The 12,804-nt window shown below is 36.0% G+C and overlaps 1 long non-coding RNA gene across 1 annotated transcript in view; it reads left to right on the top strand.

Moving 5' to 3' along the window:
* The first annotated feature begins 6,740 nt into the window (after positions 1-6,740).
* Positions 6,741-12,804, top strand: part of LOC141494965 (uncharacterized) — a 29,945-nt gene continuing 23,881 nt past the window's right edge. Inside the window, exon 1 of the long non-coding RNA XR_012470598.1 lies at positions 6,741-7,721. This is a non-coding gene — a long non-coding RNA (uncharacterized LOC141494965). The remainder of the gene's footprint in view (positions 7,722-12,804) is intronic.

The raw sequence follows: 12,804 nt of genomic DNA, 5'->3' as shown, positions 1-12,804 counted from the left end.
GTACTCCTGACTCCAGGGCCAGTGCTCTAGCCACTGCACCACCTAGCTGCCCCATGACTTAATTTTTTAAAAAATGACTTTCATCTATCCTGGTTTAGGTTCCTTGTATTCCAAGTGTATTCATGAAAGAAAGGGAGATTAAAGTGTGACCTAATCGGAGGATCATAAGAATTGACATTTCCATGACCCTTTATATTGTACAATGAATTCTACTTTCATGATCTTATATTATCCTTACAATATTCCTGTGATGGAAGCACTACAGATTAATTTTTATGCCAGTTTTACAGATGAAAAAACTGAGTCTTGCTGAGATAAAGTAGCTTACTTACACACAGCTATTAAATAGCCAGTCAAGATTTAAGATTTCTTACTTACTCCAAGCTGAATCTGCTGCACCACACTGACTCTCTAGTACAATTATATTTCCATTTTGTAGATGAAAAATTGAATTTAGAGAAGATTTGACTTGTCCAGAACCATATAGCTAAGTAAACATTGTTAATATTGAAGTCTTTTTAAAATAAATTTTATTGAAGTCTTTTGTTTTATATCCTACATTTTCTACTGTATCCTGCCCTCCAGGAGATTTATCTCTTCTAATAAAGAATAAAAAGAGGAAAAAAAAGTTCAGCAACCTTTTGATCAACCTATTGACAAAGTATGGTATTATTTGGAATATTCCATAACTATAGTCTTTTGCCTCTGTGTAGAAGAAAAGTGTCTTCTCATATCTCTTCCTTGTGGTTAGATTTGGTTATTATAGGGCAGTTAGGTGGCACAGTGAATAGAGCACCTCACTATAGCTCTGAAGTGAGGAGGACCTGGCTACAAATTCAGCCTTAGACACTAGCTGTCTAAGCTAGCAAACACCACCGTGTTTGCCTCAGTTTCCTCATCTGTAAAATGAGATGGAGAAGGAAATGGAAAACCATTCCAATAACTTTGCCAGGAAACACCAATTGAGGTCATGAGGGTAGGAAATGACTAATTAACTAAACAATAAAAATTAGAACTTTACAGCATTCAGTTCAATTGTTTTGCTGCTGTTTTTCACATTGATAATGGCTGGAGTCATTGAGAATGTCATTTTTCCAAATTTTACTTACTTTACAACATTTTATATAATTCATCTCATGCTCCTCTGAATTAGATTTATTGGTTCTTGAAGTATAGTAATGTTATATTTCATTCATTTACCACAATTTATGATGGGTGTATTCTTTGTTACCATTTCCTTGCTACTACAAAAAAAGTATTACTACAAATATTTTTTTAGTACACTCACCTTTGTCACTCACCTCCTTGGGGTATAGACCAGGCAGTAGAGGGCATAAGGTTCTGTAGTATAGATATTTTAGTCTCACTATTCACATAATTCCAAATTGCTTTCCAGAATGGCTTGGTAAATTCACAACTCTGCCAGCAATACATTAGGATGCCTATTTTTCCAAATTAGTTCAATACTGAAAATTCCCATCTCCTATCATCTTTGTCACTTTGCTAGCTCTGAGATGAAATTTTAGGATTATTTTGTATTTATCTTATTATTAATGATTTGGTACATTCCTATATGGTTGTTAATAGACCACAAATCTTTTGAGAACTGTTAGAATCCTTTGAGTACTTACTTATTTTGAAATAAATTTTGTTGTTATATATTTCAGTCTGAACCTCTTGGCTATTAACTATTTTTTTATACTTTTTTTGCAAGGCAAATGGGGTTAAGTGGCTTTCCCAAGGCCACACAGCTAGGTAATTATTAAGTGTCTGAGACTGGATTTGAACCCAAGTACTCCTGACTCCAGTACTGGTGCTTTATCCACTGCACCACCTAGCCTCCCTGGCTATTAACTATTATCAGAGATAAGTGATACAAAGATTTTTTCTCCAATAAACCACTTCTCTTTTTTCTTAGTTGCCTTATTTAATTAAATTTGCTTAAGAATTCATCCCTCTAGCCAGAGCCATAAGATATAGTATATGTCTCCTATTTTTTTATTTTATTATATTAAATATTCAAGTAACATCCATTTTGAACTTATTGTGACATTTAATATAAGATAGGGTCTTATTTTTAAATGTACAGTAAGCCTTGTTATCTTTAAAAAAGAAATGCTAAAATTTAAGAGTTGTAAGGACCTTAGAGATTATTGAGTTTAAATTCTTTGTTCTGTAGATGAAGAAAGATTCAGTGAGATGAAATGATTAATTCAATTTTAATATGTATCCCCTAGTCCTTCTTCTCAAAGTCAGGCAGGCTACACTTTTTTTCCTTGAATGGTAGAGGTATTTCTCTTCTCTACTTCTGTCAACGCATTAACTGCATGACCCTAGACAAGTCATTTAACCTTGTTTGCCTTGGTTTCTGCATCCATAAAATGAGCTAGAGAAGGAAATGGCAAACCACTCCAGTATCTTTTCCAGGAAAACTCCAAATAGGGTTAGGAAAACTCAGACACAATTGAACAAAAACTGTCAGCATGAACCCCCACTAGTTATAAACTCCCTATTGTTATAAGCCATTAACTGGCACCCCTGTTTTTTCTTTTAAGCGCTTAACATTGAATAGCTTTTACAAATCTTCAAAAATTTTCCAAGGAAAACATAGAAGCATTTTCTTATATACTTCTGAAATATACTTTCCCCCATACTCCTCCTAGTCTCTAGAGGAGCTGCTCAAACTTAGCTCAGACCCATCAAGTTCCCATGGAGATGCAGTGGGACTAGCAGATGAATCCTTCAGACCCAGATATCATTCTTGTACATCAATTCCTCCTCCTGGCCTGCATTCTAACCAAATTCCTGTGACTCACTCTCCCAACCAAGATCGGAATTGTACTCCACTCTTTGAACTACAGGTTGTCTCTCAGAACTATGAGAGAGAATCACTAAATTAACTCCAGAAGTTAATGAAGCCAAAAAGCAATCAGAGTTGATTGAGACCTTTTTTGTAGATGTCAAAAGTTCCAGCTATCTTTCTGTGGTGGCTAAGAATTGGAAATTGGCTGAACAATGGTAGTATGTGATTGCAATGGAATATTATTGTGCCATAAGAAATGTCAAGGTTATTTCAGAAAAATATAGACTTACATGAACTGATGCAAAGTGAAGTAAGCAGAACCAGGAAAATGTTATACACATTAACAGCAATATTGTATGATTATCAACTGGAAATGACTTCACTCATCTCAGCAATACAATGAACTCAAAAGACTCATGATGAAAAATGCTTCCTACCGCTAGAGAAAGAACTGATACTATCTTAATACAGACTGAAGCATACTATCTTCCTTTCTTTTCAAGTCTCATAAAAAATGACTCTTATGGAAATGTTTTACATGACTGCATATGTATAACCTATATTGGATTGCTCACTATCTCAGGGAGGGGGTGGGAAGGAAGAAGATCTAGAATATGGAACTCAAAACTTAAAAAAAGTTTAAAATATTGTTAATATGTGATTGGGGAAAAATAAAATAATACATATATATTTATTTCTAGGTTTTCAACCAGTTAAAAAAGGCTCATCCTAATCATGTGGTAATCCTGTGAAACTACTTACCAAATGCCCTACTTGCTCTACAGGTTTTTTAAGATACTTCCTTATTCTCCCAGAAACAATTTCCTAGCCTCTTTCATTTAGAAGTTTCATCAGTTGATGGAATATGCACATGTACAAGACCCCCATACAAGATGACTTATGTGGGAAAAAAGCAAGTACTCACAGGTTACAAGGAAGGAAGGAAGGAAGGAAGGAAGGAAGGAAGGAAGGAAGGAAGGAAGGAAGGAAGGAAGGAGGAAAACAACAAAAAGACAATTTTATGTGAATGTGAGGGGTTTTTTCAGATTCCAGAATTATGTACAGTCAGATGACCAACTAGTTAGAAAAATGGATAAAATTGACATCAAAAGAAAGGATAATGATAAGAGGAAAAACACTGAATAAAATCATAAACACTTCAATCTAACTTATTCAAATGCTGAAAAAAAACATTATACTGATTTTCATCCTCTCCTGCAAAAAAAATATAACTAATTTAAAGAAGTCAGATGAGAGACCAAAAGGGACTAGAAACTGCTTTAACCAACAAATATGTTCCTTGTCAATAGAAGAGAGCTAGTGATCAAGGTGGACCCCATTTAGAATACAAATTCTTTTTTGAAACCCCTTGGGGAGGATGTGGGTGGAAGATTGCAAACAACATCATAAAATATTGAAAGGCAATGATGGTAAAAAGTCATTCTAGGGGCAGCTAGGTGGCACAGTGGATTGAGCACGGGTCCTGGAGTCAGGAGTACCTGAGCTCAAATCCGACCTCAGACACTTTCCAATGACCTAGCTGTGTGGCTTTGGGCAAGCCACTTAACCCCATTGCCTTGCAAAAACCTAAAAAAAAAAGTCAGTCTACTGAAAGCTCAACTTAAGACTCAACCAAGTCATATTCTCCTAAGAACATTCATAGATGAATCTGGCAAGAGCAAATAGATAGAAAACAAAATAGAGATTTATCAGGGCTTCTGTGATGATTTATTTTTGTTCCTAGTGATAGTGAAACTACCACATCAGTCTCTGATGGAATATATTAGGAAATAGAAATGGCACTTAAAAATAGAGGTAGGAAGCTGAGCAGCATGAAACCAAGTACTTAGCAAGGAAATGAATCTTGGTGACCAATCCTGAAAATAAAATATTATGCATACATACATGCATATACATATACAGGCAGACAGACACACATATAAATCCTTTTACAAGATATCTCAGGGAGAAAAAGATTGCAAAAGGATGGAAAGACTCATGGATGAGCCTGCCATCAAAAAAGGTGGGTGAGAGGGTTTAAATAACTACGAACCCAAATGCCTACTTTTGCTTTATGAGAAGATCTAGATCTAGATTGGAAGTGTCCTTGATAAATATATGAGAAGGCAACAAGGAGGGAATCACAAATACTTTTTCCACAGAAGATCACATCTTTGCAATAACACAACTGAATGAAAGATAACAAAAAGACAAGATACTGCTGTGTGAAATATAACATGAGACAGTGATGCAATGGATATAGCCGTGCACTTGAAGAGAGATCTGAGTACAAAGTGTAACTCAGACACTAGCTGTGTGACTACCTTTCACAGCCTGTTTCCTCAGCACCCACTTCACAGGGTTGTGAAGAGTGAATGATATAAAATACTTGAAACTTTTTGTAAACTTTCAAATGATATATGTTAAATGTGATTAATTGTTTTTTGCCAAAAAGCATGTGAACTGGCAAAGCAAAACATAACTTTAAAAGTGATCCTGAAACATTGGAAGTCTTTTGGACATGTTAAAATCATATAAGGTCCCTTGATATATGTGGCCACAAAGATGCAATACAGGGATTACAATCAAAGTCTGAAAAAAATGAATTGGCCTAAGAGGTATATTTTATAGACCATCACCCAATCCCAGATTTATAAGGGGTCCCTATCATATAAATATTGTTTCTTTTTCCCAGAGTCAAATAATAAGTTAGTTGTAAGATGTCTTCATTAAAGGATTTAGTAGTGTTTAAAATCAAATGAGATTATCTATGTAAGGTGCTTTGCAAAGGTTATATAAATGCTAGCTATTAAGTCTCTCAGATTGGAACATTGAGGGAAAAAGTTATATTACTTTGCTTAGTGGCTCAGAAGACAAAATGAATTGAGAATCTCAGTCAGTTCTGAACCCCAAACAAATGCAGCACATCAAAGTGTTCCAAGACTGTGTACATTTTAAAAACTTTTTTGATTTTTTAGCAATACAAAAGCTCCTCCCACTTACCCCCAACCCCCACACCTAAGAGGCTCAAGAATTCTTTTTGATCTTTTCCTAGCAACAGGAGTTTTTCAGGGCAGTGGATAATTTGGCAGGTGATGAATTTTTAATGTTACAATGCTTTATCACTGAGGCCTCTCCTTAAAAACAAACTGTTGGAACTTTTATCCACTTCTTGGTTGAGGAAGATGTCATTTCAGTATTTTTAAGTTTTCTAGAGTGGGTGATGATCTCCCTCAATGGGAGTTTCTTGGAGAGGTGGAGGGGGGAGGGAGGGAGAGGGAAGCTCGCACGCTTGTGTGTGTGTGTGTGTGTGTTTGTGTGTGTATTAATGTTTCCCATTCCCCAAAGCATCTTGAGGGCCTGAATTTGGAATTACCTCTGAAGACCAACAAATCCTCAGCCCATTTACATCTTATAAAACACAAAGGAAGACAACTCTCTTAGCATTTTTAAAAGTTATCAGATAGAAAGTAAATTCACAATAGGGGATAAACTAAGATGGAAAATTTCCATAAGGGTGCTTAAGATATATATTTAATATATTTTTTTATTACAATTTGAACTTATGTAAATAGACTTTTTTAAAAAACACATTCAACTTACTGATTTTTAAAAGCAGACAACTTCAAAATTAGAAAAGAGCTCACATAAGATAAAGATAATAAGAAATGATGAGATAAACCCGTTGGTGGATTTCAATAAGAAACTTTTAATAAAATCCCAGAGATCTGTATCTTCCTGGTGTTTAGAGGACCCATGGCATGTTTCATAACCTTATAAGTCATATAGAACAAGAGGCTGTCTCCTCATATTCATTTAGTAAATAAGTCAGAGTATGTGGGGGCTTTGATCTGCAATTCGGTGGTGAACTAGAGAAAGGAAAAGCCAGAGAACCCGTTGCCAGGCAACAGGGAGCTGGAGAGCGGAACTTGTGGCAACCAAGGAGAGGGCTGGGGTCTGAATGGTCCAGATTTACAAAAGGGAAAGAGAAGGAGCAGTGTACAGATGAATAGAGATCCGGGAAACTATCTTTTGAAAACTAAGCAAAAGAAATTCAAGTAAGGATTCGAGGAATAGGCCGCAGGCCCGATTCTGAAGTCCTTACATGAACACATAACACTCATTGAACTCCAAGGAGTTGGGCTTGTGTTCGGGCACCAGAATTACCCTTCAAAGAGTTTAATTGGGCCAAGGAGAAGAAAAACAGCACGGAATTTCTGTGTATGTGCAGAAGGACACATAGATCTGTGTGCTTACATACGTTGCACTCCCTTAATTTAATATAACTATATTTAAAGCATAATCATAAACTCTACTTCTTATGTACAGTAGAAACAAAATCTAAGAAGGGAATCTCATTAAGGTTCAAATTCTAATTACCCTGAGATCAATGAGCACAAGATAAAGGGTTGCCCATTATTACTCCGAAGCAAATCGCCTTCCTCCTTGAACAAAACATTCAGCCATAAGGTCCATCTTTGAATATTGAGAAGAACAACAACTCTTTGGGGTTTGATTACCTGCTAAAGCACTCTGCATCTGACTCAAGTTTCTAAAAAGATTCTGGTTCTCACCTCTCTTTAGAAGTACCTGGATTTTTATAGACAAAAGTGTTCCTTAAAAAACAGAGAGGTTACTTAAACCACAAACAACTTGAATTGGAAAGCTCAAAGGAAGTCAGAATAAAGAACAAAGTATTGAGGGTAGCCTCTCACTTCAAACACCTCGCGGAATTGTGTTTGTACTACAATACTCTGTCATGAGAGATTAATTGGACATCTCTTTGCATAAACCAGATTTAAGAAGTTCTAAATATTTTCTTTTTAAAATTTTTTTTTCAAAAACATCAATTTATCTGGACACAAGTCACACACATGAAATCAAAATTTTGTTATGAACAACACCCCTCCCCACAAAGGTATGTTGACCATTTTTTTTTTCTTTTCTTTCCAGTTGCTCTGTTGAGATTGAGCACCTTAAAAAAAAAAAATCTATCTGCCTAGCGGCAAATTGTATTGGTACTGTGTAGAAAGTTTAATTATATAAGTTATGCACAATTTATCAGATTTATATTTTACCAAAAGTTCAAAACTGGGATTCTCCTATGTAAAAATGATCAATCTTGACCCAGAAAAAAAAAGATGAGGAAATGTACCTCCCACTTTTCATTTTATATTTAAGGAATTATGGATGTAGAAAATAGTGTGTGAGTTGGCAGACAGGAATCATGTTGCTTTGGTTCTGTTTAGCTGTTTTTTTTTTTCTCTTTGTTAAAAAGATAGACTTCCTGTGGATTCACAGAAATTGTTATTAAAAAATGATTGTGCTATCAAAGCATCCAGAAAGAGTTTTCATTTTGTTTTGTTTTTATTAACAAAAACTTTATTAGAAATTTAAAAAAAATACAGACTCACATAAAGTCTTTATTTGAATCTTGGCACTAGCACTTACCAACCATGTAATCATGGGAAATTACTCTCTGAATCTCAATGTCCTCATCTATACCATAAGGATAATCTTACAGAGTTATTAGCTGTTAGAATGATACAAATGTGGGTTATGGCTATTCATTCAACAAATATTTACTGAGCACCCACTATCTGCATGTGCTGCCCTGGGCAAGATAACAGAGCTGAATGAATCATTTTCACAAATAGAAATAGTTTAACAAATTTGAAAGTAGAGGCTGTGTAAAATGTCAGTCCATCATTAAACATTTATTAACTATATACTAATCAATGAAGATACAAGAAGAGCCAAAAACCAGCCTCTGTTTTCACTTTCTAATGGGGAAATAGTATTTACAAGCTAAATAAGGCTAACTAGGAAATACTTTAGAGAGGAAAGGCGCTGGGATAATGAGGGATTGGGAAAGCTTCCTGTAGTTTAGTTAGGTCTTAAAGGAAGCTAGTGAAGCTAGTAGGTGGAGGTGAAAAGGGAGAGCCTTCCAGGAATGAGAGATGGCCTGAAAAAATTCCCAGTCAAGAGACCAAGTATCTTCTTCATAGAACAGTCAGGAGGCCAGTGTCATTGGATCAAAGCATTTATGACAGAGAGTAAGAGATAAGAAGATTCTAAGTGGGGGGTGAAGAGAAAGGGGGAGTTATGAAGGGCTTTGAATGCTAAACAGAGGATTTTGTATTTGATTTAGAAATATTAAGGAACCACTAGAATTTTTTGAGTCATGAGATATGGGAGGACTTGAACTTTAGAAAAATCACTTTGGTAGCTGACTGGAGGATATGGGAGATTTGAGACAGGCAGACCCATGGGTAGCTATTACAATAATTCAAGTGTGAGATGATGAGGGCCAACACCAGGGTGATGCTTGGGACAGAAGAGAGAAAGGGAGATATTTGAGAGATATTGCAAAGGTAAAGTCAGCGACCTTGGCAACAGATTGGAAATGAAGGATGGTGAGTAGTCCAGGATGTCTCCTAGGTTCAAGCTTGAGGGACTTGGGAGTAGGGCGTTGCTCCCTATGGTAACAGGGAAGGTGGGAAATACCAGGTCAGTCTTAGACTTGATGAGTTTAAGATGTCTTCTGGACACCAAGGCAGTTATACATGTGGGATTAAAGGTCAGCAGAGAGATTAGAGCTGGAAAAGTGGATCTGAGAATCATCAGCAAAGAGATGACATAAATCCCTGAGAGCTGAGGATGTATAATAATGTCACATAAACAGACTCCAATATAAAAAGGTCAACCAATTTAATTAAAATATTGCACACACCAAAAGGGACACCTCCAAATTTACTAAGTTCTTACTTAAGTAGTCACTGTCTAAATTGTAAAACCTCTATCTTTTTAGTCAATTAAGGAACAGAAAAATAAATGAAGATTTTTTTTTCCAATCACATATTAAAATCCTGCTTCTGAGACTGTGACCTTTGACAAGTTTCTTTATCATCTAAGGGCCTTGGTTTCCCCAGTGAAGTGATTAAGGGATAAATTATATGACCTCTGATGTTCCTCCAGGTTCTTAACCTAGGATCCTAGAACCCTAAATAAGGATATCTAAGAAGAACATTGAGTATAGAGAAGGAAATATGGACTAGCATTGAGGAGAGCTGAATTCCCTTTTGACTCTAACTAGATGTATTACTTTTTCATTTTTCTGTACTTTCATTTCTTTATCTAAAAATGAGGTGGTTTGACTTAAGTTCCTCCTAGATTTGTGGTTCTAGACACATACACACACACACATACACACACACACACACAGATGTGCAATAGAGGAAAAGCTGGGGGGGAGGAAAAAAACATTTCACTATCAAAACTGAGGCTCAGGCATGAAGATTGCCAGATCAGAATCCCACTGGAATCTAGACACCATGCAGGTCTTCTGAGCCCGGCTTAGTGGTGAGGAAAGAGCCACATAATTGGGGGTCTTGGCAAATGGGCAAAAATGGCATCCCATTAGTCTGTGCAAACAATAGGGAGAAGCACAAGTTAACAAGTCTCATTGGTGCTATCCAGGAGCAGATAGCAGATACCCACCCACAGAGACCAAAGTCCAGTGATAAGACAATAATCTCTGGAAGGATTAGGGACAAAGGTGTGACATTAAGAACCAGGAATCTGTCTCTGGTGTGTATGGATAATAGAGGGTGGTTATATAATGCTGCAAAACATTACACCAGGAACTCACTAAAGGAATTAGATCTTGAGTAAGGGACAGTGAACTTTTCTTCCTCCCTGAACTGAGAGAGTATCTTCTTTTGCAGCATAGAAAACCTAGTAGTCTATTGACTGCACATGGTTAGTTGACTTGGTTAGGTGCTATTAAAAAAGAAGGTTGTGGGGACAAGAGACCGCAGAAATTGTTATAGTTGTAACTTATAATCTAAAAGTTCACAAAAATACATCAAGTAAAATATGAAAATATTTGGTATATGTAATAGGATGGTGATTCAAATGCCAACTTCCAAATTGCCCCTCTTCCCAAATGAATAGGGATGCTAACATCATAGTAATATCATGTTTTAAAAATTAGATTTTTAAGTTTATTGAAGTGCTTTAGAGAGATAGATTCCATAAATATTAACTGAGTACCTACTATTGATTACCATTGTTGAAAGCATTGGAAGGTACAGAAAAAACAAACATAAGACCTTCTCCTTGCCTTTAAGGAAACTACCACCTCATAAGATATGCTAAAAATGTGTAATGTATGTCCACATTTAAGGTTTAATAGCTTAAAACCATGCTAAGACTTTTGGAACACCTTGAAAATATGGATGTTTTATGTATTATAAAATACATGTGTATGAAATTATATTCATATATGCCCATAAATTATATATTCAGATATATTCATTAGAGAACATTATAAGATATATAAATAATTGCCATCATGACTCATACAAATAACAGATTTCATAGATCTTCAGAAAAGTATGAAAGCGATGTGTTACAGAAGGTTTGGTGAAGAGAAGGTGGATCTTGAACTGGGTCTTGAAGAATGAATAGGATATTGGATATGTGAAAAGAGAAAGAGGAAAGATTCCAAGAACAGATAACAACTTGAACAAAGATAAGGAGAAGTAATGAGCAAGATGGATTAAAGAGAAATAAAATAACTCATTTAGTTAGGATAGGAAGTTTTTATGGGAGAACAAATGAACTAGTTCTGTAAGAAGACAGACAATTCACAAGAAGAACTAGAAAGTCGCTCCTGCAGTGTTATTTGAGGAGTTTATAAAGGTTCATCGACACCTAAAATATCTTCCCCACTGGCCAACTATGGAATTTGAAATTCTTAATTGGCTTTTCATTCTTTTAGGGCAAAGAATTAAATTTAAATGTTGTATGGGGGACACTAGTTCATTAAGCGAAAACTATGGTTTTAGCAGAAATTGGACATCAGATTATCTACCTAGTAACCTGTCAAAGCTTCAGGAATGGCATCCAAGATCAATAGGAGTGTGGTGGAGAGGGAGGCAAAGGCTAGGATAAGAGAAAACTGTGGAGACCAGGAAAATGCCACAACAGGGACCCTTGAGCACTTAATGGATGATATGAGGTCATTGGTATGACACCTAAAATGAAGAAGTGAGTTCCAGAAAGAATGGAGAGGAAATAGGGAAATAAATCTCACTTGCCTTATAGTTTTGCCTAAGAGCAAATCCTATAGGTACGTATTTTCTGTATTCTCCATGAATCATATTTATAACACAAATGGAAGCCTCATTTTGGAATGGAATTCATTGTAACAAAACAAATTCAATTTAGACTCTGTCCAAGCAAGAAGGCTTAGAAGCACCTCATTATAATGTAGCACAGTTGTACTGCCCCTTAGGACTATGTTATTGCAGGGTTCCAGTGGAACAAGGTTGTCCCAACCACTTCAGTGTGAGAGCTGTGGAGGGTGGGAGAAATAGACATTTCTACTCAAAATTGTTTTCATGGTACATTTTCCCTTTGCAAGCTAAAGAGGCATGGTTAATGGACAAATGTAGAATTCACAAGTTACAAGAATGTTTCTGACAAGCTCAATTATGAAGGCTTTAAATAAAATAAAAAGCTTTATCTGGGATTAATAGAATGTAGAAAATTGTCTCAGACACATACTTCACAAAATTTGAAGGGCTTTTGGTAGAATCAACTCTGGGAGAAATATCTATTCAACAGGAAATCCTCACTTCCAAATATAGGTACAGAAAATGTTCTACTATATTTAAGACTTATGGGTCTTTTTTGAGTTTATTTGGGCATTAGTACAAATTTCAGTGCAGTCATGCCTTCTAGTCTTGAATGATTCCTGCTAATGTTCCCCAAGAGGAGGTCTTCCTGATATGTTGGAGTTCTTCTTTAGGGTCATTTAACATTTCATAACTACTAGTGTAACTCTTGGACTGATCCTGCCATCTTCATTACTATTGCGAGCCCTCCTCCTTTTCAAGTCATACATTTCCTGTATAGTAGTAGTTTTAATGCCTCCTCTTGAACAAGAGCCATCGTTGACAATAGTGACTGCCCTCCCCACCATGTATCCCTCC

This window comes from Macrotis lagotis, chromosome 8 (assembly GCF_037893015.1).
Source record: "Macrotis lagotis isolate mMagLag1 chromosome 8, bilby.v1.9.chrom.fasta, whole genome shotgun sequence".
NCBI classification, from domain to species: Eukaryota; Metazoa; Chordata; class Mammalia; order Peramelemorphia; family Peramelidae; genus Macrotis; species Macrotis lagotis.
The sequence above is the reverse complement of the archived record's forward strand: the minus strand, read 5'-3'. Positions and strand labels throughout refer to the sequence as shown.